Below are 27,908 nucleotides of genomic sequence, written 5' to 3' on the forward strand. Positions count from 1 at the left end.
AAGAACAGCCTTAATGGCATTGTAAACTTCTTGGTCAGTTCAAGTTCTAAGTCTGCTTTACAAGTAGACTTTTTAGTTACATGAGTCAATGAATTATCACTTAAGCAAGCTTGAGTTGGGACTTCTAGAAGTAGAGAACATATGCACAAAATCTTTAGATTTTTCTACCTCTTCCACTCTGATACATAAAGTCCTCCTCATTAAACCAATAACCCCATATTCATCAAATATTTATTCGGTGTCTCATATGTACGAGGCACTGTACTAAATATATAGAGGATATAAAGATGAACAAGACATGGTTGAAGATTTGTAGGAACATAAAGAGGAAATTAAAAAAACACATTTAAAAATAACTAAGAAAATAGACAGTGAAATATAAGAATGATACAGAAAAGTGCTAAAAGAGGAATGAAAGAATTGCTTCAAGAATCTTTATTTTTCAGGTCCAAAATGTGAAAATTGTGCAATGTCATCTGGATTGGCATTTATGGAACATGTGACATATTAAATTTGTATTTCCTCCAAAGAATAAAGTGTTTGTATATGTATATATACACACATACATATGCATATATTATATAATGATGTTTCACAAAAATTGGTCATCCAAGAATTTAGAAATTATCTATAAAGGATGGGATTTAGAAAGATAAGTTCAAATATAAGTTGTTAGTTGGATCTTAAACTAAGCTTTAGATTTCCTAATTTCTTTATGGCGGTATATTTTTTTTTGCCCTAATTATTGTTTAATCTTGTTATTTAGAAGGATGTAGAAAGGAAGCCCCTTCAGAAGCAGCAAGCATTTTGAATATATTCCAAAACAGATTTATAGCTTAGCATTAAACTATAGATAATTAATTAGCAGGTGGATTTGTTTTTCTTTTTATTAGGCACATTTTACAGCAACAGGTTCTGACTATGAAATTCATGTACATCATTTTGTTGATAGGAGCTAGCATCACTCTACATTCATATTCCATGCTTTAGAAAGCCATAGTATATAAATCCTAATAGGAACTATTTATTGAGCACCTGCTATGTGCTAGACAATATTCTAAGTGCTTTAATATGCTATTGGTAATACTCACCATAATGTTACAAGATAGGGACTATTTCCCCATTTCATAGCTTAGGAAATAAAGGCACAGAGATGTACAGCTATAAGTTACCACCTTGATCATGAGATTTTAAACGTCTCTCTTTGAGTCCTCAGGCCATTCACTGTTTGCTATATGTTTTTGGGTCCCCTAGTCTTCCTAAAGTTGGAATAGAGTTGTTTTAATGGCAGTTAACTTTACAATTTTTGTCTTTTAGGAGAGCAACACTAGGAGAAATTTCTGGTCTTAACAGTTGGAAAATGTCAATTTATCACATTATGTCTCGCCCAGTAACCCCTCGAGGGTTAACAGATGTGGTGATGGGGAAAAAGAGTATAATGAAGTCAGGGAGCTTACATTTGAAGTTAGGCGCTGCTACTTTCTTGCTATGTGGCTTTGGGAGGATCAAATAACTTCAGTTTCTTAATTTATAAACAGTCATAATTATAACTTACCTGGCAGAACAGCTATGAGAATTAAATAAAAGATTGCCCACGAAGTGTATTGTAAATAGTAAAGTACTGTGCCACGCTGTTTAATGCACAATCTTTTGTGTCACACAGGCTTTCTGGTATAAATTATAGTCATGACTTTTCCCTCCTAACCTCATGCCCACATGCCCTGACAGACTGGCACACCAGGAAACTAGCATCTGACAACTGCCACATCTTGAATCCCTGTGTGAACACTTGGTTAAGACTTAGGAAGCAGTGAAAAGCCATTGCAACAGTTTCTGTTTTCATGGCTTATTAATTATGCCATTGAAAAAATACATCCTCAAGTATGGATATGCCTGGAGATTCTTGATCATTTTGCACAGGTGGAGGAATAAAGCAGGTGTTGAAGACACACATTCCCCTCCTTCACACCTATGTGAGCTTTCTACTCCAAGGGGGAAGAGGCTGGTGCTGTCCCAACTTCATGAAAGCTTTGGCTCAGACCAAGTATTTTCTGGGCCATGTGTTGAGACTGCCAGCACAAGAGGAGTGGGAACATTGAAGAAAGCCCTTAACAAGCCATCCTTGTCGTCATAGGTGAGTTTATTTTCACAGGAAACAGGAAAGCAGAAGCCACTAAATAATCTCTAGACAGCAAGGTTCTGAATTTCCATATTGAGCGCCAGCAATTAACTTGCTTGGACTAATTTCCTCCTTGACTAATTAACTTCAGTCTATTTTATAATATTTACAAGTATAAGGAAGAGCTCACCTGGAAAGAGAAACATAAACATTCCACTCTATTCATGCAAAAGGACCTATTCTTTTAACATGGACAGGAGAAAGGGAGAAATAAAATATAATTAGACTCTCTCAACCAAAACCTACACCTTCACTTTCCTACATTCTAGCAGGTCTTCTGCTATGAGGTTAAAACTGCGGAGTTTGGAATAACAACTTATTTCTGAGTGTGGTTCGTAACAGCCATTCATTACTCACTAACAGCTGGAACAAAGGCTCCTCCATTCAGTACTGTTACTTGTGTGCTGGCCCCAGCTTATTTGTCTCATTGCCAGGGAAAACAACTGGGGCGCCACACATTTTTTAAGCATATGTTCACAGACCAACTTGGTGGGGACCAGCATTGGGCTTACTCTGCTTTTTTAAACTACTTTAATCATTCCAATAAGTATAAAGTAATAAAAGGATAAATTAAGTGCTAATGCAGAGGTATGGTTATTTACTAAAGATTTGATATTTATATATTCAAATTTATAAGATATTATAAGTGTAAATTATAAGAAAACCTGATCCAATGCTTTCACTGATTCAGGACAATAGGGAGAACAAATTTGATTACATTATTCCTAACATGAAACTAAAAGGAATCAATCTTATTTTATTTTGTTTATTTTTGTAGTTTAAATGAAGTTTACATTTCAAGTTAGTCTCCCATACAAAAATTTATACAAACATTGTTATGTGACCCTAATTGCTCTCCCCATGCTGTGACAGCACACTCCTCCTTTCCACCCCTGATTCCCCATGTCCACTCAACCAGCTCCTAGCCCTCTCTGCCTTCCCATCTCACCTTCGGACAGAAGCTGCCCGTTTAGTCTCTTGTATCTACTTGAGCTAAGAGGCACACTCCTCACGAGTATCACTTTATGTCCCACAGTCCAGCGCAATCCCTGTCTGAAGAGTTGGCCTCAGAAATTGTTTTAGTTCTGAGCTGACAGAGAATCCAGGGGACATGATTTCCAGGGTTTCTCCAGTCTCATTCAGACCATTAAGTCTGGTCTTCTTACAAGAATTTGAGTTCTACACCCCACCTTTCTCCTGCTCCATCAGGGACTCTCTGTTGTATTCCCTGTCAGGGCAGTCATTGGTGGTAACTGGACACCATCCAGTTCTTCTGGTCTCAGGCTGATGAAGTCTCCGGTTTATGTAGCCCTTTCTGTCTCTTGGGCTGATACTTTGTGTCTTTGTTGTTCTTCATTCTCCTTTACTCCAGGTGGTTGGGACTAATGTTGCATCATAGATGGCCGCTTGCTAGCTTTTAAGACCCCAGATGCCACTCACCAAAGCAGGATGCAGAACATTTTCTTAAAAAGCTTTGTTATGCCAATTGACCTAGATGTCCCCTGAAATCATGGTCCCCAGACCCCTACCCCTGCTACTCTGTCCCTCAAAGTGTTCGATTTTATTCAGGAAACTTCTTAGCTTTGGTTTAGTCCAGTTGTGCTGACTTCTCCTGTAGTGTGTGCTATCCTTCCCTTCATCTAAGATAATTCTTACCTACTATGTAGTTAGTAAATAACCCTCACCCTCCCTCCCCACCCTCATAACCATCAAAGAATGTTTTCTTCGAGTATAAACCCTATCTAGAGTTCTTATAATAGTGGTCTTATACAATATTTGTCCTTCTGTGACTGACTAAATTCACTCAGCATAATGCCCTCCAGATGTTTCACGGCTTCATCGTTGTTCTTTATTGTGCATAGTATTCCATTGTGTGGATATGCCATAATTTGTTTATCCATTCTTCCATTGATGGGTACCTAGGTTGTTTCCATCTTTTTGCTATTGTGAACAGTGCTGCAAAGAACATAGTTGTACATATATCTATTCCAGTGACGGCTCTTATTTCTTTAGGATATATTCCAAGGAGCAGGATAGCTGGATCAGATGGTACTTCTATTTCTAGATTTTAAAGAAGCGCCCAATTGATTTCCAAAGTGGTTGTACCATTTTACATTCCCACCAACGGTGTGTAAGTGTTCCAGTCTCTCCACAACCTCTCCAGCATTTATTGTTTTGTGCTTTTTGGATTAATGCTAGCCTTGTTGGGGTGAGATGATATCACATTGTAGTTTTGATCTGCATTTCTCTAACGGCTAATGATCGTGAGCATTTCTTCACGTGTCTGTTAGCCACCTGAATTCTTCTTTGGCAAAGTGCCTGTTAATATCCATTGCCCATTTTTTAATTGAGTTACTTGTCTTTTTGTTGTTGAGGTTTTGCAGTATCTTGTAGATTTTAGAGATTAGATGCTGATTGGATTTGTCGTAGCCAACATTTTTTTCCCAGTCTGTAGGTTGTCTTTTACTCTTTTGGTGAAGTCTTTTGATTAGCATAAGTGTTTGATTTTTAGGAGCTCCCAGTTATTTAGTCTCTCTTCTGGTACTTATGCATTGTTACTTATGGTCCGTATTCTGCTTACGCCATGTATTAGGGCTCCTAGCGTTGTCCTTATTTTTTCTTCCATTTTTTTTTATCGTTTTTGATTTTATATTTTTTATCCATTTTGAGTTAGTTTTTGTGCATGGTGTGAGGTCTGGGACTTGCTTCAGCTTTTTGCAGATGGATATCCAGTTATGCCGGCACAGTTTGTTAAAGTGACTGTCTTTTCCCCCAATTAACGGACTTTGGGGCTTTGTCAAATATTAACTGCTCATAGGTGGATGAATTTATGTCTGGATTCTCAATTCTGTTCCATTGGTCTATGTATCTGTTGTTGTTCCAGTAGCAGGCTGTTTTGACTACAGTGTCAGTATAATAGGTTCTAAAATCAGGTAGTGTGAGGCCTCTCACTTTGTTCTGCTTCTTGGGTAATGCTTTTCTAATCCAGGGCCTCTTCCCTTTCCATATGAAGTTGGTGATTTGTTTCTCCATGTCATTAAAAAATGCCAGTGGAATTTTGACCAGGATTGCATTGTATCTGTAGATCGCTTTGGGTAGAATTGACATTTTCACAATGTTGAGTCTTCGTATCCATGAGTAAGGTATGTTCTTCCACTTATGCAGGTCTCTTTTGGTTTCTTGCAGTAGTGTCTTGTAGTTTTCATTGTACAGGTCTTTTATATCTTGGTTAGATTTATTGCTAAGTAATTTATCTTCTTGGGGACTACTGTAAATGGTATTGATTTGGTGATTTCTTCTTTGAGGTTCTCTTTGTTGGTGTAATGGAATCCAGCTGATTTTGGTATGTTTATCTTATATCTTGATACATTGCTGAAATCTTCTATTAGTTCCAGTAGTTTTCTTGTGGATTCTTTTTCTGTGTATAAGATCATATTATCTGCAAATAAATACTTTGACTTCTTCCCTACCAATTTGGATGTCCTTTATTTCTTTTTCTAGCCTAATTGCTTTGGCTAGCGCCTCCAGCACAAAGTTGAATAAGAGTGGTGATAAAGGGCATTCTTGTCTGGGTCCTGTTCTCAAGGGGAATGCTTTCAAAGTCTCTCCATTTAGAATGATGTTGGCTGTTGACTTTGTATAAATGCCTTCAATTATATTGAGGCATTTCCCTTCTGTTCCTACTTTGTTGAGAGTTCTTATCATGAATGGGTGTTGGACTTTGTCAAATGCCTTTTCTGCATTGATTGATAAGATCATGTGGCTCTTGTCTTTTGTTTTATTTATGTGATGGATTCCATTGATTATTTTTCTAATGTTGAACCATCCTTGCATACCTGGTATAAATCCCATTTGATCATGGTGAATTATTTTTTTGATATGTTGCTGAATTCTATTGGCTAGAATTTTGTTGAGGACTTTTAGGTAAATGTTCATGAGGGACATTTGCCTGTAATTTTCTTTTTCTGTGGTGTCCTTACCTGGTTTTCATATCAGGGTTATGCTGGCTTCATAGAATGAGTTTGGGACTATTCCATCTTTTTCTATGCTCTGTAATACCTTTAGTAGTAGTGGTGTTAACTCTTCTCTGAAAGTGTGGTAGAATTCTCTAGTGAAGCCATTCGGGCCAAGGCCTTTTTTTGTTTGGAGTTTTTTAATAACCTTTTCAATCTCTTCTTTTATATGGGTTTATTTAGTTGTTCTACTTCTGTTTGTGTTAGTTTAGGTAGGTAGTGACTTTCTAGGAGTTTGTACTTTTCCTCTAGGTTTTCAAACTTGTTAGAATACAATTTTTCATAGTATTCTGTTATGTTTCTTTTAATTTCAGTTGGGTCTGTTGTGATATCACCCATCTCATTTCTTATACGGTTATTTGCTTCCTCTCCTGTTTTTCTTTTGTCAGTTTGGCCAATGAGTTTATCAATTTTGTTGATCTTTTCAAGAACCAGCTTTTGGTCTTGTTAACTCTTTCAATTGTTTTTCTATTCTCTATTTCATTTAATTTTGCTCTAATTCTTATTTCCTTCCTTCTGGTGCCCAAGGGCTTCTTTTGCTGCTCTTTTTCTGGTTGTAGGATTAATGTTTTGATTATGGTCTTTTATTCTTTTTGGATGTGTGCATTTATTGCTATAAACTGATCTCTGAGCAATGCTTTTGCTGTGTCCCAAAGGTTCTGGTAGGATGTGTTTTCATTCTCGTTTGATTCTATGCATTTCTTTATTCCATCCTTAATTTCTTTTATAATCCAGTAGTTTTTGAGCAAGGTGTTGTTCAGTTTCCATGTGTTTGAACTTTTTCTTTGCTGTTTGTGTTATTGATTTCTACTTTTATGGTTGTATGGTCAGAAAAGATGCTTTATTATAAATATTATATTTCAATGCTTTGGATTTTGCTAAGGCTTGCTTTATGGCCTAATACGTGGTCTATTCTGGAGAATGTTCCATGTGTATTGGAAAAGAAAGTGTACTTGGCTGCTGTTGGGTGGAGTGTTTGGTATATGTCTGTGAGATCAAGTTGGTTAATTGTAGCATTTAGCTCTTCCATATCTTTTTTGAGTTTCCTTCTGGATGTTCTGTCCTTCACCGAAAGTGGTGTGTTGAAGTCTCCAACTACTATTGTGGAGCTGTCTATCTCTCTTTTCAGTGCTGTTAGAGTTTGTTTTATGTATTTTGGAGCCCTGTCATTGGGTGCGTAAATATTTATTATAGTTATGTCCTCCTGGTGTATTGACCCTTTAATCATTATATAGTGTCCTTCCTTATCCTTTGTGGTGGATTTTACTTTAAAGTCTATCTCATCAGAGATTAATAGTGCCACTACTGCTCTTTTTTGAGTGTTGTTTGCTTGATATATTTTTTCCATCCTTGGAGTTTTGGTTTGTTTCTGTCGTTAAGCCTAAGATGTGTCTCTTGTAGGCAGCATATAGACGGATCATGTTTTTTATCCAATCTGTCATTCTCTGTCTCTTTATTGGTGCATTTAGTCCATTTACATTCAGCATTATTATTGATAGGTATGAGTTTAGTGCTGTCATTTTGGTTGCTTTTTTTGTGTGTTGTTCACAGTTTCTTTGTTCCACTTAATTTTCTGTGCTGAGTCGTTTTTCTTTATGTATTTTCTTTTCATCTTTTTCATTGCTTTTGATTTTGTGTTTGCTGAGTCTTTACATTTTTCTAGTTATCTGCTTTGACTTGCTGGATTGTTAGTTTCCTTTGTGGTTACCTTAAAATCTACCCCTATTTTTCTAAGTTTATACCAGTCTTTTATTTCTTTATATCGCCTTGACTTCCCCTCCATATGAAAAATCTATGTCTACACTTTTTAAGTCTCTCTTTTTTTTGTTTTAATGTTGTCATCTTTTACATATTAATATCTGTTTCCCTATTTTCAGTGTTTTAGTTTTGATTCATTTTTGTGACTTCCATACCTGGGTTGATATCTGATTACTCTGTTCTGTGTTCTTGTCTTGGGTTGTTATCTGATGTTACTGATTTTCTAACTGGAGGACTCCCTTTAGTATTTCTTGTAATTCTGGTATGGTTTTTGCAAATCCCCTAAATCTGTTTATCTGGAAATGCCCTAATTTCACCATCATATTTGAGAGACTGTTTTGCCAGATTTATGATTCTTGGCTGGCAGTCTTTTTCCTTCAAGGCTTTATATATGTCATCCCAATGCCTTCTTGCCTGCATGGTTTCTGCTGAGTAATCCGAACTATTCTTATTGACTCGCCTTTGTAGATGACTTTTCGTTTATCCCTAGCCGCTCTTAAAATTCTCTCTTTATCTTTGGTTTTGACAAGTTTGATTATAATATGTCTTGATGACTTTCTTTTGGGATCTACTTATGTGGGGTTGGATGAGCATCTTGGATAGATATCTTGCCATCTTTCACAATATCACGGATGTTTTCTGCCAACAAATCTCCAACAATTTTCTCTGTATTTTTTGTTATCCCCTCATTCTGGTACTCTAATCACTCATAGGTTATTCCTCTTGATAGATTCCCACCTAATTCTTAGGGTTTCTTCATTTTTAAAAATCCTTTTATATTGTTTTTCCTCAAATAAGTTGGTTGCAAGTGCTTTATCTTCAATCTCAGTAATTCTGACTTCCATTGCCTCAGTTCTGCTCCTATGACTTTCTATTGCATTGTCTAATTTTGAAATTTTATTGTTAAACTTCTGGATTTCTGATTGCTGTCTCTCTATGGATTCTTGCAGCCTGTTAAATTTGTCACTATGCTCTTCTCTAATCTTTTTAATTTCCTCTATTGCATGGTCTATGTTTTGCATAATTTCCTTCCTAATCTTTTGATTCTGTATTTTAATCTTTTGTTTTCTGCTTCTGGTAATTCCAAGAAATTTTCCTCCTCTGGAAAATTGCTTGATTCTTTATTTTGGGAGCTTGCTGAAACCATCATGGACTGCCTGTTTATGTGATTTGATATTGACTATTGTCTCTGAGCCAACAATAAGTTATCATGTTTATTTATTTTATGTTTGCTTACTGTGTCCTGGCTTCTTGTTTTCTTTTGGTATGCCCAAATAGGCTGCTCGCGTGAGCTAGTTTGTTTATTGGCACTTTTGAAGCTCTAATGTCCTGCCACCAGGTGGTTAGATCTGTTACTAGGTATGTGATCTCAGAAGTCCGCCACTCCTCCTGTATGGACTCAGCTCAGGTGCTCAGGTAGATAGCCACCAAGTGTGTGGTGCAGGCTCTCACCTACAGTCCTAGACATGTATGAATGATTGGTGTAGGCACAGGCATTTGGATGTAGCATGGGGACACACTCTGGGTAAGGCAGGGGGCTGATGGCCACTCCAGAGTGTCCAGGAGGAAGGCATGTCCCTGTTCCTTAGAGTGCATAGATGGGTGGGTTTTGCCACCAGACTATAAGCACCCAGTGCTGTTGGTTGTAAGGACTGGGGTGCACCTCTTATTCTTGGGCCCCTATAGCAGGTGGCTAGGAGGTGTGAGTGGAGCCACCAGTCGTCAGGCCTCTGATGTGGGTAGGTGAAGACCCTGCTTAATGGGCAGAGCAGAGACAAAGGTCACGAACCTGTCACTTTACAGCTGAAACAGTCAAAGTTAGACTTCAGGTATATACCCTGTTGTACTGGGGTAATGATGGCCTACACTGTTGAAATGGGTCCACACAAGTCTATGCAGGAGGGAAAGGCACTCAAAGTCCATGGATCACTTATGCCTGAGTCTAGGCAAAGGAGCTATGCTTACGCTGAGTTCCTGCCATAGGGGAGCCAGCAGTTTATTTTTTCCTCTGTTTGTTAATTTGTTCACCCTCCAAGGCCGGCAGAATGGCTCAGGGCGTGTGACGGATCCTACTTCTGGCACATGGGACTTGGCAATTGCCGAAGTCTTCTGGGACACAGTGCAGAGCAGGGAATGGGGAGGTAAATGGGAGAGAGGTTTTTCTCTGAGGGAGGTGTTTTTGATCTGAGTGGTAGGCCGGATGCAAATACTTATCTTTCAGTGGGCGAAGGCTGCTTCTCACTGGTTCTGCATAGCCTAGTAGACTCTCAGCGGCTGGGTCTCTCCTGGTGCGGAAAACATGCCTCACGAGCCCAGATGCTTGCCTGCCTCACTGCTCAGCCCCGAGCTGATCAGGTCTGAAGGTCTCAGGCTCTCGCCGGGTCTGGTCTGGCAACTCCTTGCTGCTTCCAAACCGTCTCTCCTCCCCCGCCATTCAGTCTGGTTCCTCAACTTTGCCTTTAATGTTCAGGGCCCCTAGATTGTCATATATAATCAAATCACTTGGTTTTTTGGGTCTTTGTTGTAAGAGGGTCCACTGGAAGTGTCTGACTACTCCTCCATCTTGGCCCCGACCCTCGATCTTATTTTAAAACATCAGAGAGATAAGAAACTATTTCATGTTTGAAAGAAAAAAGATTCATAGGTTAAAGAAAAATTATGAGTTTCCCACGTCCACTCGCCACTGCATCATCCTATTTACCAAAGTCCCATCAGTTTTACTTCCTAAATATCTCCCATCTACTTCCTCCTTTCTCACCCAATTAAACCACATGGCTAAAGGCCTTCATCACTCTTTTACTGTTCTAGACTCCTCACTGGATTTCCTGCTTCCAGACTGAGTGTCACATCATAAAATTTCCCTGATTCAAACCCTTTGCTACCTCCCCACAGCTTTCAGAATACTGCACCGATTGAGTTAATTTCGTACACAGGGTTTTTTCTCATCTGGCTGCTTGCCAGCACAGCTAGTTTGATTTCAATTTCTATTCTGCTGAAAAAACTTCTGCTCTTATTCATTGCCCCATCACCTAAGAGACATACTTTTACGTGTATTTATAGGACTTTTTACCACATCTATCCTTTCTGGCTGAGAGGACACTTCACTGCTTCTCAAGTCAACCTTATTTATCCTTAAGAACACCAAAAACCAGAAAATCAAACCTATTGTCCCAGGTTGATTCCAACTCATAGTGACCCTGTACCGCAGAGTAGAACTGCCCCATGGAGTTTCCAAGGAGTAGCTGGTGGATTCGAACTGCTGACCTTTTGGTCAGCAGCCAAACAAACACTTAACCACTGCACCTAAGAACACAGATCAATGATTATTTACTCCTGGAAGCCTTCCCTTGTGCCCCTGCCTGACTTAGATGTACCATCTTTGTCCCGTTGCACTCTGCAAACTCCTCCAGCTACACATCACACAGTACTGCAATTGTGGTTTATTTACAAATCTCTCTTTCTGACTATAAAATTATTGAACGTAAAGCTTAGTATACCTGTTCACTCTTGTATGCCCCAATTAGCACAATCTTGCTCATAGATATTTGCTGATTAGTAAAGATGCTTCCTCAGTAACCCATATCAGGAAATTCTTCACATTTGAAAATATTGATTCTCATCATCTTTATCACGATAATAGCAGTCAACACTTGGGTAATGTGTTACAGTTGCATTTTTGTTTGCATGTATTATCTGATTTATACATTAGTACAGTGGTTTACAACTTTAGCAGGCAGCAGAATCACCTAGAAGATTCGATAAAATACAGATTTCTGAGCACCACTCTCAGAGTTTCTGATTCAGTAGGTCTAAGGTGGGGCCTGATAACTTGCATTTCTAACACATTCCCAGGTGATGTTGACTCTGCTGGTCTGGGGCCACACTTTAGGAACCACTGCTTTAGAACATCCCTATGAGGGATAGTATTATTATTCTTAAATTACAGATGAGGAGATTGAAGCTCAGTGAGTAATGCCTTTGTAATTGGTGAATTCAGGTTCTTTTTGAACTACTTGGCTTGTGTTCTTGTCATTGTACCATATGAATGTTTGTGAAATACTTACTATATTCCATTTCTCCACAAAAAGCAGTTTTTATATGTCATCACATTCGGTCCTTAACCTGTTGCCGACGAGTTGATTCCGACTCATAGCAACCCTATAGGACAGAGTAGAACTGCCCTATAGGGTTTCCAAGTAGCACCTGGTGGATTCAAACTGCCAACCTTTTGGTTAGTAGTTGAACTCTTAACCACTATGCCACCAGGGTTTCCATTTTGTTCTTCAAAAATCCAAACCAAACTCATTGCCGTCGAGTCAATTCTAACTCATAGTGACCCTATAGGACAGAGTAGAACTGCTCCATAGGGTTTCCAAGGAGTAGCTGGTGGATTTGAACTACTGACCTTTTGGTTAGCAACTGTAGCTCTTAACCACTATGCCACCTGAGTTTCCATTCTGTCCTTAGGGGGTGATAATTTGAAAATGCAAATTGCATGTTCTTATGTGGTTTTTATTGTGATTTCCACCTGAATTGGTAGTCAAGTTGCACAGAATTGCAAATGTAGGAAGCAAGCACTTTCATGTATTATTTCAAATTATTAAAGCACAACAGAAATAACTTTAATTACTTTAGAATATAAATAAAACAGACAAAAAGTGTTCCCTTCTTGTTCAAACAGGTAGAGGTGGTGTTGTAGCTGATGTGATACTAAAATAAAATCCGAGGTGGATGTTTTGAGCTTTTCACTTCTTTTTTTCCTTGCTGTTATGAAGTAATATTTCCCTGGAGTTGGATTTAAAAAAAAAGAGGAAGAAGAAATAGCAAGGAAACTAAATAATTCACAAACTGGGCAATTGAAAACGGGCTACAAGTCAATAGAAACTTGTCTTGTTCCAAAATGAAGGTGAAGGTATTCAATTTTTGCTGTGGAGTGTAGTACTAGCAAGAAATAGGTTTTTGAAATTTTTCTTCTCTCATATGAAGTATGATAGAAATTTCATTTAAAACATACGCTCTGAACTTTACATTCTGATGGTGGCTAACCAGCAAATCCTATTCATGTTTTCTTTTCTCATTGAAAGACACATGAAAACACACAAATGAACACAAAATGGAGAGGACGAAAATTAGGAATAACAATCAATGAATTGCAGGATTCTGGAAGAAATTTCTACTAATCACAGTACCCACCAAGGTCAGATTGAGAAAATATGGGTATTTAAATCTCACTTTGACCTTTGGTAAAAGAACAAGGTCATTAACTTCCTCAGTACAAAAACTGGGAATCTTCCAGTGGCTTTCCATCAAAATGAGAGAAAAAAGTATGTAATTTCTATATCCTGTTCAAAGAGTAGTTATTGAGTGGCTTCTATTTTCAAGGCCTTGTTCTACGTGCATCATAGCCTATTAAGCCATAAGTTTCTGGCCTCTAAACTCACTCACCGCAGCAAGGCTAATCTGTTCCCTGAACATATTAAGGTTATTTTTGCCTCAGGAACTTCACGTTTGCTTTTCCTCTGTCAGTTATACTCTTTGCTCAAATTTTGGAATAGCTTACATTTTCATAGAACTGTGATCTTGGCTCAAATTCATTTTTCAATTGATTTATGCTACTTATAAAGTGCCATATCAACTACCGCATAGTCTTTATAAACTCATCTGTCTGAAGTATACCGCTAGGGTAATCTTTCCCATCCCTTTCTAGAAATTTGCTTACCCTAATTATTTTTATTAATTGCATTTGTTACTGTCCAATTTTTTTACACAAACACATATGCGCACGCGCGCACACACACACACGCACATATTCACCCACAATCAGGGTGGAAGAAAGACGTGGCAATTTATTTAAAAAATACCAGCCATTGAAAACCATATGGAGCACAGCACTACTCTGAAACACATGGAGTGGGCATGAGTTGGAATTGACTCAATGGAACTGGTTTGGACAGTTATTGGTAATACCATAATGTTACAAGATAGGAGATGTATACTTATTATATATATATTTAAAAAATATATATAAATATAAGTATAAATTTGTATATGTAAATTATATAACCTACAAAGTATATTTACATATTGAGTATATATGTGTATATATATGTATATATATACACACACAGAGAAGACATCATTATTGTTTTCATTTATTGCTTGTCTATTTTAGCTCATAGTAATAGGAGTAGCACCTACAGTGATTACTGTGTGTCCGGCATTGTTCTAAGCCTTTATCTTATGGTAACTCACTTAACTCTCATAATGATCACAAGGTAGGTATCATTATTAATCACCATTTTAATGATGAAGCAACAGAGGCTTCAAGAGGATAAGTATAACTTGCTAAAAACTTACAGTTAAGAAATGGTAGAAATGCTAGGCAGTCTGACTCCAGAATAATGTTGTCCCTCCATAACTATTTGATAATAAAATCAGCACAAGAATGCAGAAGGTTAATTCTAGCCTCTCTCATTGCAAATCTCTACCTGAAAAGATGTATACCTGGTTTTCTTGAAGAACAAACCAGTGGTAAGAAAAGAAGCAATAAATAAATATTTAATATACAAACATTATCTCAGCTAAAGAAAGAGAAAAGTATGTAAACCAAGAAATAGTTACCATAAATTAGAAACATTTAATAAAAATAGTTCAATAGATATGTTCTCATAAGAATTTGAATTTCATTAATAATTACCAGTATCTATTTAGGAAAATAAAAAGTATCTACAAGCAAAAATCTGTTTGGATTAAGACTTCATCACTACAGTAGTTAGCTGGAAAGATTTTGAAGTCTCTTCAGAATTTTGTGTCTGAAGAATTATCTACCAGGTCAATTGTTACTCATGTGCCATGATAAGATGAAGACGTATCGAGATATGCAATGGCTCAGGAAATATACCACCATGTATCCTTTTCAGAAGATTATGCATTAGGCAAAGTTTGGACTCTCAAAAAGAACCAAAACAAAGACTCCAAAAAGAGGAATCAAACATTTGTTTAATAAGATACTATAAAAGGAGCAGTGGTGGACATTAAACTGCATAAACAATGAGTTTTCTAAATACTTGTTACAAATATGGTTACAAAACCAAATGCAAATGTCAAAAACAATTCCTTTAAAGGAAAACACATTATAATATAATAGCATTATAGTGATAATATTAATCCTCATAATAAAAATCAATGTCATTATCTATATGTAAAATCTTTAATAATAACAAGGATTTGTGATAGTAAGACAAGAGAAAGGACAACTTTGTGTGTAGGTGTCTGCACACATGTATGCATGTTTAAAATGAGGGACTCAAAAGATATGGCATCACTCTTGATTTTTATCATTAGATTATTAGATATTTAAGTATGCTTTAAAAAGAGTTGAAGTTATTTGTTGTAGATATGAAAAATATATATTTCTTCAAAATCACTGTAGAAAATTAAAGGAAATAGTTCATGGAGCAAAAGACTTAAGATAGGGAAACGACAAAACAAAATACTGTGACAGAAGAAAGGGGAAATAAATCAGATGAAAACATCCATAAAAGGGTAAAACAAAAAAATTTAAAACCCAAATCCATCAAATATTGCTTAAGTCCTTCATAATAATAAAAACATGCACAGAAATATTAAACTTAAAATGTGCTAGAAGATTCATTAGGCATAAGCAAACAAATTCACTATAAACAAGAGTTCAAAGTAAGGGTGAGCCCATGATCAGGGAAAGTGAATGCCCCCTCAGGCCTCATGTCTCCATTCCCAGTTCAGAACTTTCTGAGTTACATGTTGGGTTTGAGTAAAACTAGAAGAATAGTAAAAGCTAAAAAACTAGTGTGACTTCAAATGACATTTCAGGTGTAGGCATTTTGAATAACACAATTAATACATTTAATGAATAAATATCGAAAATTACATATATTCTTTCAAGAGTCTGAAAGAGACTTAGAAAACAACGTATATACTATGCACAAAGCAGACATCAAATGCAGAAATAGGTAAAATTATTCAGACCATATTCTGTGAATATAATGAAGCATAAATAGAAATAAATTGGTTTAAATGAATTAAATCTACCTCCCCCACAAACTCTCAAATACTGTTTTTAAAAATATCACCTAATAACTATCAATTAAAAGAGAATGCAAAACTAAATAACATGTGCTTTAAAAAAATAATGGGTACAAAATACTACATATCACAATTTCTACAAAGTAATCAAAGTAACACTAAAAGGTAATCATAGATTTAAATATTCCCATTACTAAGCAAGAATAAATATCAATAAATCAATTTTATATTCAACTCAAGGAAGAGAAAAATAACAACAAAATCAAGATGAGAAAGACCAGTATCTCAATACCAGTGGAGTCACCGACGTTGGACAGGTATCAGTAGAGCTTCCAGACTAAGACAGAGTAGGAAAAAGTCCTGGTGATCTTCTTCCAGAAATTATCCATTGAAAATCTTACGGATGAGGAGAGCATTGTTCCATACAGTGTTGGAAGATGAGCCCCTGAGGTTGGAAGACACTCACAATAACTTCCTTAGAGTAGAGTCGACTTTAATGATGTAGATGAAAGTAAAGCTTCTGGACCCTCATTTGCTGATGTGGTACGACTCAAAATGAGAAGCAACAGCTGTAACATCCATTAATAATTGGAATGTGGAATGTATGAAGTATGAATCAAGAAAAATTAGAGGTTGTCAAAAATTAAATGGAATGCTTGAAGATCAATATTCTAGGCATTACTTGGACTGGAATTGGCCATTCTGAATCCAACAATCGTATGGTTTTCTGCACCGGGAATGACAAATTGAAGAGGAATGGTGTTGTATTTATCGTTAGAAAGAACGTTTCAAGATCTATCCTAAAGTACAGTGCTGTCAGTGATAGATGAATATTCATCCATCTATAAGGAAGACCAGTTAATACAACTATTATTCAAATTTACACACCAATCACAAAAGCCAAAGATGAAGAAATTGAAGATTTTTACAGACTGTTTCAGTCTGAAATTGATCAAAGGTGCAACCAAGATGTATTGATAATTACTGGTGATTGGAATGCAAAAGTTGGAAACAGAAAAGAAGGATTAGTAATTGGAAAATACGGCCTTGCTGAGAGGAATGATGCTGGAGATTTCATGACAGGATTCTTTAAGACCAAAGACTTAATCAAAAGGAACCATGGTGGTACAATGGTTAAACACTTGGCTGCTGACAAAAGGTTGGCAGTTTGAATCCACCCAGCCACTCCATGGAGAAAGACCTGGCAATCTGCTCCTGAAAGATTACAGCCTAGAAAACCCTATAGAGCAGTTCTACTCTGTCACAAGGAGTAACTATGAGTCGAAATTAACTTGATGGCATCCAACAATAATGACAACTGTCTTATTCATTGGAAATACTTTTTTTCAACAAAACAAATGACAACTATACACATGGACTTCACTTGATGGTTTACATAGGAATCAACTGTATCTGTGGAAAGAGATGATGAAAAAGCTCAGTACTCTCAGGAAAGACAAAGCAAGGGGCCAATTGTCAAACAGCCCATCAATTGCTCATGTGCAAGTCAAGTTGAGGCTGAAGAAAGTCAAAGCAAGCCCAAGAGAGCCAAAGTAAGACCTTAAATACAGCCTGCCTGAATTCAGAGACCATCTTGTATAGGTTTGATGCACTGAACACTAATAACTGAAGATCTGAAGAGTTGTGGGATGACATCAAGGACATCATACACAAAAAATGTAAAAGGTCATTAAAAACACAGAAAGAAAGAAAAGACCAAATGGATGTCAGAAGAGACTCTAAAACTTTCTCTTGAGCACAGAGTACCTAAAGCAAACAGAAAAAATGATGACGTAAAAGAGCTCAACAGAAGATTTCAAAGGGCGGCTCAAGAAGATAAGCATTACTATGAAATGTGCAAAGACCTGGAGTCAGAAAACCAAAAGGGAAGAGCATGCTTGGCATTTCTCAAGATGAAAGAACAGAAGAAAAAATTCAAGCCTCAAGTAGCAATAGTGAAAGCTTCTATGGGCAAAATATTGAACAATGCAGGAAGCATCAAAAGAAGATGGAAGGAATACACAGAGTCACTTTACCAAGAAGAACTGGTCAACATTCAACCACTTCATGAGGTAGCATATGATCAAGAACCAATGGTATTGAAGGAAGAAGTCCAAGTTGCACTGAAGGCATTGGCAAAAAGCAAGGCTCTAGGAACTGATGGAGTACCAACTGAGATGTTTCAACAAACAGATGCAATGCTGAAAGAGCTCACTCACCTATGCCAAGAAATTTGTAAGACAGCTACCTGGCTAACTGACTGGAAGAGATCCATACATGTGCCCATTTCAAAGAAAGATGATCCAATCAAATGAAGAAATTATTGAACAATATCATTAATACCACACGCAAGTAAAATTTTGCTGAAGATACTTCAAAAACAGTTGCAGGAGTACATGGACTGGGAACTTCCAGCAAATCAAGCTGGATTTAGAAGAGGGTGTGGAAGGAGGGATATTATTGCTGATGTCAGATGGATACTGGCTGAAAGCAGAGCATACCAGAAAGATGTTTACCTATGTTTTGACTGTGCAAACGCATTTGATTGTGTGGATTATAACAAATTATGGATAACATTGCAAAGAATGAGAATTCCAGAACACTTAATTGTGCTTATGCAGAACCTGTACATAGATCAAGAGGAAGTCGTTTGAACAGAACAAGGGGATACTACTGATTTAAAATTGGAAAAGGAGTGTAGCAGAGTTGTATTCTTTCACCTTACTTATTCAATCTATATGATGAACAAATAAACTGAGAAGCTGGACTATATGAAGAAGATTACAGCATCAGTATTGGAGGAAGACTCATTAACCATCTGAGATAATGAAGACGACATAACTTTGTGTCCCGAAAGTAAAGATGACTTGAAGCATTTACTGATGAAGGTAAAAGATTACAACCTTCAGTATGGATTACACCTGAATATCAAGAAAATGAAAATCCTTACAACTGGACCAATAAACAACATTGTGATAAATGGCTAAGAAAATAATGTCGTCAAAGTTTTCACTCCTTTTGGATCAACAATCAATGTCCATGAAGCAGCAGTCAAGAAATCAAATGAGGTATTATTGCATTGGGACAATGTGCTGCAAAAGACCTCTATAAAGTGTTAAAAAGCAAAGATGTCAGTTTGATGACTAAGGTGTGCCTGACTCAAGCCATGGTCTTTTCAATTTCCTTATATGCATGCAAAAGCTGGACAATGAAAAAGGAATACTGAAGAAGAATGGATACATTCAAATTGTGGTGTTGGTGAAGGATACTGAATATACGATGTTCTTCCAGAAAAATGAAGAAATCTGTCTTGGAGGAAGTACAGTCAGAATGGTTTTTAAAAGCGAGGATGGTGAAACTTCATCTCGCTTACTTTGGATATGTCGTCAGGAAAGACCAATTACTGGAGAAAGACATCATGTTTAGCAAAGTAGAAGGTCAGCAAAAAAGAGGGATACCTGCAAAGGGATGGACTGACACAGTGGCTGAAACAATGGGCTGAAACATAGCAATGATTGTGAGGATGGCACAGGACCTGGCACCATTTCATTCTTGTTATACATAAGGTCCTTATGAGTCAGAGCTGGCTTGAAGGTACCTAACAACATTAGTAAACATATAAAGTGAGTAACAATAAAAAATGTTTTGTTACTAACGAACAATCTCCCAAGATATTTCCTTCCTTAAATCAGGACACAGTTTATATCGCAAATTTTTAATAAATAGATACTTCCAAGTTTTATATACTCACCTAGTCATATGAAAAAAATGAATGTTAACTAATTTGTTTCACTTATTTGTTACATATTTGTGCCATATAAATCAAGTATAGCACATCCACAAATTCATAGATTGATCTCACTCAAAGATGTGTTAAAATCCAAAAATAAAATACAGTAGAAAAATCTTCTATAAAGGAGTCTAAACAGCAGACAATGGAATTAAAAAAAAGATTGTTCAAGGCAATTGCACTGTTAATATGTCTCTGTTGTTGATTACTGGATGATCTCTTAGAACTTCATACCCTTGGACAAAATAAATAACTATGATCCTTAATTTGTAACACCCAGTGATGATGAGGCTATCAATGACTGAGTGGAGTTGGCAGAGAGGAAGAATCCCTGGCGTAAGAATTGAGTGGTGTAACTATCAATGGAGGAAAAATGAGTGTTAGGGGCTATTTTGTGTTGTGAAAATCTCATAAATCTTATAGACAATAAGTCATTTACCACTGAGATGGCGATACTCTAAGTGAATAAGCTGAGAGAGAAACTGAAGAAAAAAAGGCATAGCAAGAAGCAAGGGCAAAGAGATGATGCTGATGAATGTTTAGCAAAGAGACATTGCCTTATTTTCTTCTTACGTTTCATCATTTTCTGTCACAATAAATCATGATCGTCAGTGATTTTTCACACCTCATCTACAGAGCAACAAGCCTTTATTGTTATGCTAAAAATGTATATAGTTTTCCTTATATCCTGAACCCTTTTCCGATTTGCAAGAAACAAATGTGCACTAAAATTCTGAGTTTTATATCATGAGAATTGATACATAGCATGCATTGGTTGTGTTTATATTACTAAATATTTAGGTATGTTTGTAGCATGTTACATTTTTATATATAACATAAACACCAATTGGTGCAAAATCATTAAATATACATTTCTATTTTATTCATATTACATATTTATATTAGTAAAAGATTTTTATGTCTTAGATTTAAAAATTATTTAAGTAATTATCTTGCTATATATTTTATATTATATAGCATACATTAAATACTGAAACACTTTTTTTTTTAATTTGTGTTGTTTTGAAATGAAGATTGTATACTTGATTCATGTCAAAACATATTTAGTGAAGTTCTGCTATATGCCACGTTCTATGTGGTACGTGTTAGAATCATGGCACAAATAACAAAATCCCTGACATTATGGAGTTTATACTTTAATGAAGGATGTGTTTATGGAGAAAGATAAGAAGCAAACATGTAAGTAATCTCTCAGAGAGGTTGCAGAGCTAATGGAAAGAAGGAGTCGGAGACAATGAGCATGGACAGCACTTTCAAGAAGTTTATCATGAAATAAAAAAGATGAAATCTGTATGGAGTTGGAGGAAAAAGTAGAAACAAGTGAGGGCTGTTTTATTCTTTTTTAAGATTATAGCTTCAAAAGCTCGTTTGTTGTTGGGTAGAGAAGAAACTGGTGTTTGATAAGAGAGAGAAGGTGATGCAGGAGAAATTCTTGGGAAGAGCAGAAGGAATGGGGTCCAGAGCCTATGTGGGATCAGGGCTTTTTCTGAGAGAAGACATGGAGCATGAGAGCAAGTGGAGACTGGTTTGTAGATTTTCTAATGGAAAGACTTGGGAGTTCTCTGATAATGAATCTGTTAAAATTTTTTTGGAGGATAAGTTATTGGCAGAGATGATTCTGTAGGGTGGGAAGCTTGAGGCAGAGGATAAAACATAAAATTGGAGTAGATTTGACTCTCAGAAAGCACTTAAACTAGAAAAATCTAGTAGCAAATCCGGTGTTGAGTACCTATTTGAGATAATATATGCATGTGTATGTGTATGCATGTGCATGTGTCCCAACAAGGGACATTTTGCTCTCTTTATATTTTCATTAAATTATTACATGCATAGTGTTCAAAAACTCAAGTTGCACTAAAAGTCTTAAGCTCCTCAGAGACAAATACTTCAAATTTCTTTAACTGTTTCTGCTAGAGAACTTTTAGTGAACTGTTAAGGATACTCTTTAAGGATCATATCATTATGCCAGGTTTTCTGAAATTTCCCCATGAAGAGCCTTGGTATGAGGGGTCTTTTTCATTCACTGTACCTGACATTCAGGGGGCTTCATCAATCTTGGGAAGTTTTTTGCATTAATTCTTTGACAATTCTTTTCTTGTTTTATTTTCTCTGTTCTCTCTTTCTTAAACTCCCATGATTTGAATATTGAACCTCTTAAAATTTCTTATTTTTTTCTCATATTTTCATTCTACTTTTTGGCAGAATGTCCTAATATGCTCCTCCAACATTTTTATTAACTCCCTAAAATATTTTGAGTGTTATATTTTAACAGTTAAATTTTCTAGGATGTTATATTTCCTAAATCTTTTCTTTCTTTAAGTTGCATCTTTTTCACAGACAATAGGGGTAATATGGAGCCCTAGTGGCGCAGTGGTTAAGAGTTACGGCTGCTAACCAAAAGGTCAGCAGTTCGAATCCACCAGCTGCTCCTCGGAAAGCCTATGGGGCAGTTCTACTCTGTCCTATAGGGTCGCTATGGTCAGAATTGAGAGTGAATACACTTGGTCCTCCTTGGTATTCCCTTCTGCAGGCACTCAGGTTTCACCTTGTTCCGCTCCAGTAAGTCACTCCTCCACCTATAGCTTATTGTCTAAAATTTCATCAACTTCTCTTGTCCTTGTTTACTCTTCATTAATTTATCCTTGTGGATGTACACATCTTTTACTCCTTTTTTGTTATTTTAATGGATCTGGAAAGGGAAAGGGGTAAATGTCTATGCTCAACCTACCAGGTTTTAGAATTTCTTCATCTACATTTAACTGCTCTGATGTTATCATAGAGAAGAGAAGTAGCTGGGTTCATTCAAAAGCAGGGTTTTCCCCAATAAGTATGATTCAGGGAGAAAGGTGAAAGGGAGTTGACAATGTAACCAAGAGAATATTTTAATAGCGGATCGTGGAATTTAAGTAAGGTAAGAATAGACATAAAGACAAACTGGTTTGAGGTCAATGGTTTGACAATCTGAATAAGACTAAAGAATATTGCAGTGGAGCTACTAGAGTACAAGGTCTGGAAGCATAGGGTATTATTGTCAGAAAGAGAGATATTTGAGATCTAAGTAATGCAACTGTAGGTGGTGACAATGTCCAGAATATGACCATAGAATGATTAGTGATACAGGTGTAGAAGAAAAGCTAATTGAGGAAAAGTCAGATAATTTAAAGGACAAGGGTATCCTTACAATTGCAGAGAATTGTAAGAACCAAAGGACCATACAGTCATGGATGCTCAGGCCACTAAGAATGATGACATGAATAAAAATGAATATAGTTAAAAGCTAAAATCAGTAAATGTGAGGAAATTGATGGCAGGATCAATGAGGAATAGCAAAGAAGCTAGAATCTTTGAAAGAGAAAGGAGGACAAAAGTTTAAAAAGAAGCAATTAGGGTTAAGGAAGATATTTATGCCCCCTCTCGGGTTTGAGAACATGTGACTTGTGAGAGCTAAACTGGCCTTCACTAAGGAGGCTACGGGGAAGCACTGTCTTCAGGAGACAGCTTGTTTTCTCTTATAGCCAGGAGGTAAAGAAAGCAATTATAAAATGTGTTAAGACTATAGGAGAGTTAGTTGATCACAGATCTGGGGTTCCAGAGGACGCATGGAAAATGTCTGCGAAGACAGAGGTGGGGATAGATGTAGATTAGCAAACATTCTGTAATATGGGATTGGAAATCGTTGATTGTAACAGATGGCCTAGAAAGCAAAAACAAAGAAAAGTTCAAGTTTAAGCTAAAACCCTTGGATGCCTATTTTTGGTATGGTTTTAGGGCTGCTGCTCCACTCAGTAGTGTCAGATGATGTGATGTCTTAGGGAAGGAAGGGAATAAATATAATCAATCATAATAGGTGCCCACTTACTGTCGTGGTTTGAATTATGTCCCCCCAAAAACGTGTGTATCAATTTGACTGGGTCATGATTCCCAGTATTGTATGATGGTACTGTGTGATTTTCCTGTAAGTTGTAAACCTGCCTCTATGATGTTAATGAGCGAGGATGGGTGGCAGTTGTGTTAGTAAGGCAGGACCTGATCTGCAAGACTGGATTGTGTCCTGAGGCAATCTCTTGAGATATAAAAGACAGAAGTGAGCAGAGAGACAAGGGGACCTCATACCATCAAGAAAGCAGTGCCAGAGCAGAGCGTGTCCTTTGGACCAGGGTCCCTGCACAGAGACGCTCCTAGTCTGGGGGAACACTGAAGAGAAGAAGGCCAACAGAGAAAAAAAGCCTTCCCCTGGAGCTGACACCCTGAATTTGGACTTTTAGCCTACTTTCACTATGATGAAATAAACTTCTCTTCATTAAAACCATCCACTTGTGGTATTTCTGTTGTAGCAGCACTAGATGACTAAGACAGAATTTGGTACCGAGAGAGTGGGGTGCTGCTCTAACAGATACTTAAAATGTGGAAGTGGTTTTAAAACTGTGAACGGATAGACGTGCGGCAGTGACAGAGGACGAGCAGCAGCAGAGGACCTACAGCAGCTGAGAAGCGGCAGCAGCAGAGAACCAACAGCAGCAGAACCAGGAGACCAGTGCAAGACAGCACTGGAGCCGACCCATGGAGCGAGAGAGCTGAGTGCCTGTGTGCAGGAGGCTTCCTGGCGGAGTGGGGTGCCTCCGGGCACTTATACCGGTGGAGCTACGGCGCTTTGGAACACTTGCCCCAGCAGGGCAGATGCGGGCGTGAGGCCCGAGGGTCAAGAGGCCATAGGAAGCAGAAGCTGAAGAGACAAGGGACACAAGAAGCTGAGCTGCTTCAGCCTCAAAAGGTATGGGCATGACCTCAGGGGTTTCAAAGGGTGGAGCCATGGCCTCTGGTGTTTCTAATGGTGGAGTTACACTCCGATGGACGAGGAGAATGGTGCGCCTAAAGCCAAGGGAGCAGAGTTGCTGGCCCAGTGGGCCTGGAAGGCGGAGCTGAAGCCCAGGGCCTAGGGGCCTCCACTCGAAATCCAGAGACTGTGGCCAATACCTAAAGTCTGGAGGGCAGGGCTATTGTGTAAATTGTCTCAGAAAACAGAGGATTATTTTCAAAGCCTTGAGGGCTAATGTAACGTGTTCTACTGACTTGCTTGGGGCCTGTTATCACTTCTTTTCCTCTAGTTTCTCCCATTTGTAATGGAAATGTCTAGCTTATACCTGTTCTACCATTGTACCTTTGGAAGCAGATAACTTGTATTCTAGATTTCACAGATGAAGTAGAATTTTTGGATTTTGGACTTGGAGTTAAGACTTTAGCTGTGACATGATGGAGTGAATATGTTTTGCATGTTGCAAGGATGTGATTTTGGGGGGGGCAAAGGGTGGAATGTCATGGATTGAATTATGTCCCCCAAAAAATGTGTATCAATTTGGCTGGGCCATGATTCCTGGTATTGTGTGGTTTTCCTTTAAATTGTAAATCCTGCCTCTATGATGTTAATGAGGGAGGATGGGTGGCAGTTGTGTTAGTAAGGCAGGACTCAGTCTACAAGATTGGCTTGTGTCCTGAAGCAATGTCTTGAGATACAAAAGACAAAAGTGAGTAGTGAGACTGGGGACTGCATACCATCAAGAAAGTAGTGCCAGGAGCAGACTGCGTCCTTTGGACTGGGGTCCCTGCTTGGAGAAGCTCCTAGTCCGGGGGAACACCGAAGAGAAGAAGGCCGACAGAGAGAAAAAGCCTTCCCCTGGAGCTGATGCCCTGAATTTGGACTTTTAGCCTACTTTGACTGTGAGGAAATAAACTTCTCTTCGTTAAAACCATCCACTTGCGGTGTTTCTGTTACAGCAGCACTAGATGACTAAGATACTTACCAAGACTATAGGTAACTGGCCTTTAGCTTAAATCTAAATGCTCAATGCTAGGTGAACTAATATTATTTTAAAACACTCTTTAATGAAATACAAAAATATTTCTAATAAAATGAAAAGTATAAAAAGAAGCGTTTCATCGGTATGTAAACAGAATGATTATAAATTTCAATTGAAGATATATGAACATATTAATTTTGGTTATCCCTAAGATTTTGGGTTTTCTACTTGATGATCTTCTGAATTTTAAAAATTCTATAATAAACATATTAAAATATTATATTAATAAGAAGAAAACACAAAAATATTTTTTAAATATCACAATAGCATCATTTTGAATCATTTTTCTTACTTAGATGTAGCCTGATTCCATTTTAAAAAAATTGCTATTCTGTGAAATATTCAGATTAATAAACAAGTTTACCTTTGATATACACAAAGGTTATCAGTTTTTCATCCTTAAAATTGAATTAACTCTTTAAGCCAGTGATTTCCAAATTGAACTCATCATCAGAATCAGTAGGAAAGCTATTAAAAAAATAAAGAAAAATCTCATGGTGCCACTTGCCAATTACTGAATCAAAAATTCCTGAAGTGGGGGGTCATTCTGATAATTCAATATCTGTTTGGAATCTCTGTCAAAATAATGCAAAACAAAACAAATTAAATTTGATCTAATCAATAATTAAATTAGTAATCTAATTAGCCCATAAATTGAACTAGTCGCCAGGTTATTTTCTTTTTTAAAATTTAAAATTAGAATCTTAGATGGAGTAAAGTTTTTCCATTTTTCTCCTCCAGCTAATCACAATAAAAAAAACCCTGGACAACATATGTAAGTCTTTCACCTGAAGACTCCGAAAGATAGAGAAAAGAAAGCTGACTGGCTGGAGATCTCAGGAATAGAAAAACCACCTGGGGGTGAGTTCCTTGATTTTTGTTTTTGTTTTTTCCCTTGTCTCTTATATATCACTGCCTGGGCAGTAGAAAAGGCTACAAACTGGAAGAGTCAGAAAAAAGTTCCCCAATAGCGTGGTCTCTCTCCAGCCAAAAACCAGTCAAATGGTATCCCATAGAACAGAAACCTTTTAACCATACCACTCTGTTCTCCAGACGAATACCAGGAAAAAATACTGTGCCTTCCCCCAAACCCAAGGGTGTTTCAGCAGCAGTCAGTAGGCTGACTTGTGTTTTCTGACTCCCACTCCACCTCCCAACAACTGGTGGATGCCCCTCCCCCTACCTAGCCTAGTCTCAAAGACTGTGAGACAGAGTCCTTTCATCTAGGCAACATTAAGTGGGGCAATTAAAAGAGCACTGCAGAGACTTTATAAACTACACTGACATGTGAACCACAGTCCACAAAACTGAACCAAGATATGCATTCTGAACCTAAACAGGTTCACTAGTTGCTAAAATAGAAGCCATAAATAGGAACCAGAGTTTTATAACATACTGCTCAAAATGTCCAAGAGACAGTCCAAAAATTACTTATTATACCAAGAACCAGGAAAGTCTCAACTGGAATGAGAAAAGGCAATCAACACATGCCAATGCTGAGATGACCCAGATGTTAGAATTATCAGGTGAGGTTTTTAAAGCAGTTATTTAAAAACTAGAGTCTTAAATTATATTACTAACAATCCCTAACTGTCTCAACCCTGCCAGTTTCAGATACTTAGGCAATTCAAACTCCTCTTTTAGCCCTAATACCTGAATCAATTCTAGTTATAAACAGCAGTACCAAGTAAGTGGGCTCTGGAATTATCGGTGATATCTGATATCTAACATAGCTTTTCTCTCTCATTTTCCTTGTTTTTTGTTTTTTTTTTCACATTTCAATCTGTTGGGATGAGTTCCTGTCTTGCTTTTTTAATTTATAATACAGATCCATTTTGAGATTGGAATATGAGCTTTTATCATTGTGTTTTGGGCACTGGTGGCCTACTTAGTTCTTGCAACTTGCTCTTTCTAAGAGTTACTCCTTGTCCGTGTTGTTTTGGACACTGGTTGGACTTCATTTTAAACCAGACAGAACTTCATATTGTGTGCTTTGATACAATCTATAATCACCTGTCCCCAATGTTTCTCCATAAGAATGAACACCTTGGATAGGTATGTCTGCCTAGACTGAGTACACATTCGTTCCTTATACTTTTGTTTATTTATTCTTAATGTAGCTGGGTTAGTTCCCTTAACTATCGTTCTGCCAATTTGAACTCTTTACTGGTTATTGGGATCTCAGCATGTTGCAAAATGGAAACTCTTCAGGTTCTAAATAGTGGTAA

The 27,908-nt window shown here is 37.3% G+C and overlaps 1 protein-coding gene and 1 long non-coding RNA gene across 3 annotated transcripts in view; one reads left to right on the forward strand and one right to left on the reverse strand.

Annotated features, from left to right (window-relative positions):
- The window catches only part of MALRD1 (MAM and LDL receptor class A domain containing 1), a 964,362-nt gene that overhangs the window by 33,558 nt on the left and 902,896 nt on the right, over nucleotides 1–27,908 (reverse strand). The window lies entirely within an intron of this gene.
- LOC111821281 (uncharacterized) overlaps nucleotides 24,555–27,908 on the forward strand; it is a 72,043-nt gene continuing 68,689 nt past the window's right edge. For both annotated transcript variants that reach the window (XR_002824727.1, XR_002824726.1), the window contains exons 1-2: nucleotides 24,555–24,596; nucleotides 26,422–26,541. This is a non-coding gene — a long non-coding RNA (uncharacterized LOC111821281). The remainder of the gene's footprint in view (nucleotides 24,597–26,421; nucleotides 26,542–27,908) is intronic.

The sequence above is a fragment of the Trichechus manatus genome, unplaced genomic scaffold (genome assembly GCF_000243295.1).
Source record: "Trichechus manatus latirostris isolate Lorelei unplaced genomic scaffold, TriManLat1.0 scaffold00075, whole genome shotgun sequence".
Taxonomy (NCBI): domain Eukaryota; kingdom Metazoa; phylum Chordata; class Mammalia; order Sirenia; family Trichechidae; genus Trichechus; species Trichechus manatus.